General features: G+C 36.7%; 1 non-coding gene across 1 annotated transcript; it reads right to left on the bottom strand.

Moving 5' to 3' along the window:
- Positions 1-2,273: 2,273 nt before the first annotated feature.
- Positions 2,274-2,381, bottom strand: LOC128777850 (U6 spliceosomal RNA). The gene has a single exon (XR_008423168.1). It is a non-coding gene; the product is annotated as a U6 spliceosomal RNA (small nuclear RNA).
- Between the last annotated feature and the right edge of the window lie 3,632 nt (positions 2,382-6,013).

Raw genomic sequence — 6,013 nt, forward strand, 5'->3', positions numbered from 1 at the left:
TGCTGAGGTGTTGAGGTACACAAATGTAAGAATAATCTGAAAAGTAAAAAGTAATTTGTTAGATTTTGTCCATCTAAATACTTCTCCATTTATCAACATTAATGTGTCCTCTCTTTGTCATCCCTATATACTGATAGTAGAGTTTCAGAATATAGAATATAAATCATTTACTTAAATCCACTGACTTTACCTTCACTGAACTTCAGCTCTCTGATGACACAACGCCATCTATTCTCAGTGATGCCCCTCCATCAGCAAACCATTACATCACTGAAATTATACCTCATCATTTTGAGTTATGCTTCACCTTTTGGGGCTATGCTACTTCTACAATGGCAAACTCTGGACTATAGTGACAACTATAACTTATCAAATGGATGCTATATTAGAGATCCTGACCAAAGTACTTTACATGTATTTACGTATGGATTCTCAAAACGATTCTGTTTACCCCAGTCCCACAGTTAGTGAGGCAGAGCTAGGCTTTGGCTGCTCAAAGTCTGTCTTCAGGACATGTGTGTATTGCCTGTCAGTGAAATATCCTTATTTGATTTAAACTTCCATGACTACCACTTCTCCCAGCTCTTTGCTTTTTTTGCTTATAGCCTTCAGTATGTCATCCAGCAACTTGGTTCCACTCTTTCTTTCTAATGCTTTCCCACTCTGTCTCACTCAGAATGGATTCAATGGTCATCCAATGCAACTATGCACTTTCTATTACACAGAAGTTTCTGCCCTGGACCTTTAATCCCCCACCCTCTGCCCCAAATGTAGGTAACCTATCACTTCAACAGATCTCCTTCTTTTTTTTTTTTTAATTTTTTAAATTAAAAAAACATTTTTTTTAGCGTTTATTTATTTTTGAGACAGAGAGAGACAAAGCATGAATGGGGGAGGGTCAGAGAGAGGGAGACACAGAATCTGAAACAGGCTCCAGGCTCTGAGCTGTCAGCACAGAGCCCGACGTGGGGCTCGAACTCACAGACCACAAGATCATGACCTGGGCCGAAGTTGGCCGCTTAACCGACTGAGCCACCCAGGTGCCCCAACAGATCTCCTTCTTAAGGAACCAACACTTTTTCACAAAATTTTGTTGAGTAAATGCATTAAAAATTCAAGCTATCTAGACATATTTAGGTTCTTGCTATTATTTGTAAACTGTTAATTCAGTCCCTTGACTATTCTCTATTACCTCCCTTAGGGCAAATACACCTAAACTTTCCATATTTGTTAAGTCCTCAGTATCCTCAAGGTCTATCTCACATTTAGCAGATATACTTAATTCTTATTTTACTGAGAAATTTGTGTATACTTCCCTTTTTCAGCCTCACAGTTTTTCTCTCTTTAATTTCTCTTTTTATCCCCATTCTTAGAAGAAAAAAAGATTCTTCCATTTTAAGATTGACTTCTTTACCTGTGATTTTGGTGTATTCTCATATAAGCTTTTCCTCTTAGTTGTTTATCAATTACTGTCTCCTGATTTTCCATCTTCCAACTGTCTGTTATTACTAATTTTTCCTTCTCAGCAAATTAACTCTTTTGGGTAATCTTTACTGTAGTAACTAAACAGAGTAGAATACAACACTTCTATACTTTGATCCTGTACATTTTAATTTACCTGTCTCATCTCCAGCCCTTGCTTCTCTGAAAATTTCTTGAGAGTAGTTTACCTTCACTGTTTTTTCTTAATATCATTCCTTAATATCAATATATGCCATTAAGCCTATGATAATGGCCTAAGGCATTTACTTCATGTCTTCTTTTTTCCACCCTGATCCCTGATTAGCCTTCTAAAAATGGGAGCCTTGGTCTTTTAGAAAGCTCTAATTCATCTTACTGCCCCAGATGCATGTAAGAAAAGAGACTAGAACATAAAAAGACTAAGAAATTAAAAAAAAAAAAGACCATGAGAAGAATCTCTCAAATATAGGCTGTCTACAAAGAAGTAAGAATTTTTGATGTCTCTAAAACATTTCTACTAGCACTGAGGACAACCTGTATCTTGTCCTTGACACTAAGTGATGAAGGAAGTGGGGCCTTGAACTCTCTCTTTATACAGGAGAATGCCACTGGTTTTAGGGTTGTTCCAAAGCTAATGAGTCCTAGGCAATAATGGATCATTTACCCAAGAGTCCATCTGACTACCTGGTGGCTGACTTGAAATTATGCCAGTTCCCAGGGCTTCCTCTGGCTGAGCTCATATATCTGAAACAGTATGAGCAAGCAGTCCATCTGGAACTCCAAAGGATGTAGGTGTGGATGAAAAGACTGATAAAGACCATAATTCATTATCTTTATTTGTATGTCATCCTTGCACAGGGGATGTACTAATTTTCTCTGTATTGTTCCAATTTTAGTATATGTGCTACCAAAGGGAGCACATAATTCATTATCTTTAATTTTATGTGTTTATTAGAGTTCTCATTTTACTTCAGATCCCTTGCCTCCTTTGGGACAACTCTGAGATGTAACTTACCCTCTGAGTTCTTGCAAACAAGCTGAGGCTGGGTTTAATCCTACATGAGGTTAAATTCACCTCATAAAACAGACATCCACGTGCTACTTTTAGAATTAGTTTTAAAAAACAAAGTATGGGGGCGCCTGGGTGGCTCAGTTGGTTGGGCGTCCGACTTCAGCTCAGGTCACGATCTCGTGGTCCGTGGGTTCGAGCCCCGTGTCGGGCTCTGTGCTGACTGCTCAGATCCCGGAGCCTGTTTCGGATTCTGTGTCTCCCTCTCTCTCTGACCCTCCCCCATTAATGCTCTGTCTCTCTCTGTCTCAAGAATAAATAAAACCTTAAAAAATTTTTTTAAAAACAAAATATGAATTTACCACTTTGAAAAAAATAATTCTTCAAGATTCTTTCTATACCTGTCTTGACCTTGAGATCTAAGAAGGAAAGTAATGGGCTTCATGACTTATACGGTTGGGGACACTCACATAAGAAGAAAAGAAAACTTTAAAACATATCATTGGAGTTGCTTCTGTTTATGAGCTAGCACTGCCCATGGGAAATCATTTTATAATTTTGTAAAGTACAGCTTCCTTCATAGTAGGAGTATTAGCACATCTTTAAAGAGTGATACCAAATCTTTCAAATGTCTACAGCTTTTACCAAAATTTGTGCCTATTACACAGCCCATGGATATTCTATAATGTATCAAGTGGATTGTCATAACATCAACTATAAAGTGTAATAAAAATTTCAGTGATCTGTCAAATCTTTTTGAAATCTGAAGAACTTTATGGCTAAAACTAATATGTTGACATTTGATGAGTTGATAATCAGGACATAGGCATTCACTCAAAACCCTGGAATCAGTACTTCTCACTAAATAATTTTTTAATAGAAAGAAGTAGGTTCTATCATAAACATAATTTTTAAAAAATGGAGCTCTTGAAAATAAAAGTACACCAAACACAGCTTAGAAAATTACTATTCAGGCTAAAAGTATACCACCACCAAAACTATTAAGCCGTACACACACTGGTGATTAATTTGATAAACATATTTTTGAACAACTCTTCTATTTTCTAACATGCAAGTCCTATCATCATTTAGTAAAAACAAAAGCCATTACCTTGACTGAATGCGATTACTCACCTCACTGCTATATTGAAATATGACTATTTTCTCAGTATTGCTTTGTAGTTATTAATATGCAGTAAATGGCTTAAACCATATAAATTTAATTCTAGAGATAAGAAAATATCTTGAAGTAAGTGTGGTTTTGCTATTAATATAACTCTCACTCTGCCCCCAATTTAGTATGTGACTTTAGATAATTCATTTTATGAATTCAACTTCATCATATGCTGCAAAATTTCATTTTTCATGAATTTATATTACTTATCTGTAAAATAGAGGCACTAAATTAAATATTCCCTAAGATGCCTCCTCCCTCAGAGTATAAAAACAATTATTAAGTAGAATATATTTTTACTATCAGTTTTCAGAAAGGGAATGGAAAATTGAGGTTTCCCAAACAAAACAAAATTTAAAATGCCCCTTGTGATGACATTGGAGGTTTGGTATGGAATAGCTTCTTTACAGAGTATGGAGGCTAAAGAGAACTGCTTCAGTACAATTTCAAGTGTCAATAATTATTTAAGAGAAGTGGTTTCAGGCATTATTTCCTTTACTAAGTGAAAGTTCTTCAAATGCTTATTGAGATGACCTAAGAATCAGGAGAGAAAACAGTGAATCACTGATGAAGAAGAAATGAATCTTAAAGAGAATCCTAATAAAGCAGCATTTATCATTCTTTCTCCTTCATTTATTTGCTCAGTCTGAATGAACATTAGCTTCTTCCTTAGTGTGACTGGTGCAGTTTTGAGATGGCATTCTTCTCTAACAGAACATGGTGAATGAAATTCAGATCCTTATGATGAAACAGGATTGTCAACATTTACAGTTTCCCTCTCCCTCTACTATACTTTGGTCAATTTGTAGATAGCACCTGATACATGAATTAATATTTTCATATGGTAAGATTGAGCAAATCAGGAATCTCCACTGGTTTGGTCAGTCTATTCTCTTTAGATTATTGTTATTCAGCTTAAGCATCATAGAGAAAAAGTCTAGGGCCATCCTGACTTCTGGTAAATTGTTTTCTTGTCTGTATTTATTTGTGGTTTCTTTTCATCTTCTCTTTGGGTTTCCTTTGTAGCCCTTTTGTCACCCCACCAGTTCTCCAGAGCTCTCTAACATAAAGTGATCTACTAAATTAAGTTTTTTAACACCTTAAATAGATACAATTTTTATTTGTAAAAAATAAATAAATAAAAATTAAACAAACAAATAAAAGAAAGCAAGAATGGTTGGATAGGACACCAGAGTGTTCAGCTCAATAAAATTACATGGAAGCAATATTTAGACCCAGACAGGAAACAATATTTAGACCCAGTACTCGTTGACCATAGAGGTTGTTCAGTCTCCAGGAGGTAGAACCCTGCAACACTGTGGCAAGTATATACTATAATGATTCCCTCAGTTCTTCCCAAAATGTTCATGCATTTATTTACTCAGATGATTACATAGTGAGTAAAAGAGAATACCCAGACATTTCTAGGTGTTGAACACAGAAGACCTGAAATGCTACCTATTTTCCCTATTAGAGAGGTGACAAGTAGGGGAAGCCAGGCAATAAATAGGGTCCTTAACAATATCCAGTTTACACTGGGTCTATTAGGTCTGTGGTCTCGCTCTGGTCATTTCCCAATACCTGAACATTTAGCTGGATTGACATATTTGGCAGTTGTAGAAAACCTTACAGTGAGTCTACCTGGGGTTGGTGTTGGTCAAGCCATCATATTAGGTAAGGCCAAGTGGAAACCTCTGATACTATATCCCCCACCACTTTGCCAAAGTAGAATAAAAAAAATCCCTTCTATATCTAGCTGAGATGCAGCAACAAGTACCAATTTAGAGAACTAAAAGAACTGAAAAGAATGGGAAGAGCTAAAAAGCTAAATGAAATATATGAAACAACAATTTCTAAAACATTACCTATTTGGCAAGGAAGGACAGTGGTTCCCAAAAGAAGGGAAATAAATGTGGTGAATACTACAATCATCACAGCTTTCTGCCTGGATAGGGTGCCCAGGTTACTGTGCAGAGGAGAGAACCAGGTGGAGTCCAGCTGTCTTTTTGAGTGGAGGAAACAAAGATAGAAGTTGAGGGAAGCCCAGGGTAACTAGAATTCTCAGGGGGCAAATACTGGAGAGTAGAGAGCATTGCAGAGAGAGAGCTCCAGTGATTCACAGATGGCATCTAGCAAGTCTTCAGAATGTTAGGAAATGATCTGAGGTGAGGGAAAAAAACTATCCAAAAGGAGCAACATACAGAGATAACAAAAAGGTGGAAAGAGATTGTGTCCACCAGCCAGAGTGGAAAACCTAGTACCTCATGGTTCATAGGGTGGAATACTCAGGAAAGCATTGCCTAAGTAGTGAGGAAAAATTATTCCTAGACTAAATACTGCTCTGCATTCTCCTCAAAAGACTTAAAAGG

Source organism: Panthera pardus, unplaced genomic scaffold (assembly GCF_024362965.1).
Source record: "Panthera pardus isolate Hobbes unplaced genomic scaffold, ASM2436296v1 HiC_scaffold_17, whole genome shotgun sequence".
NCBI lineage: Eukaryota > Metazoa > Chordata > Mammalia > Carnivora > Felidae > Panthera > Panthera pardus.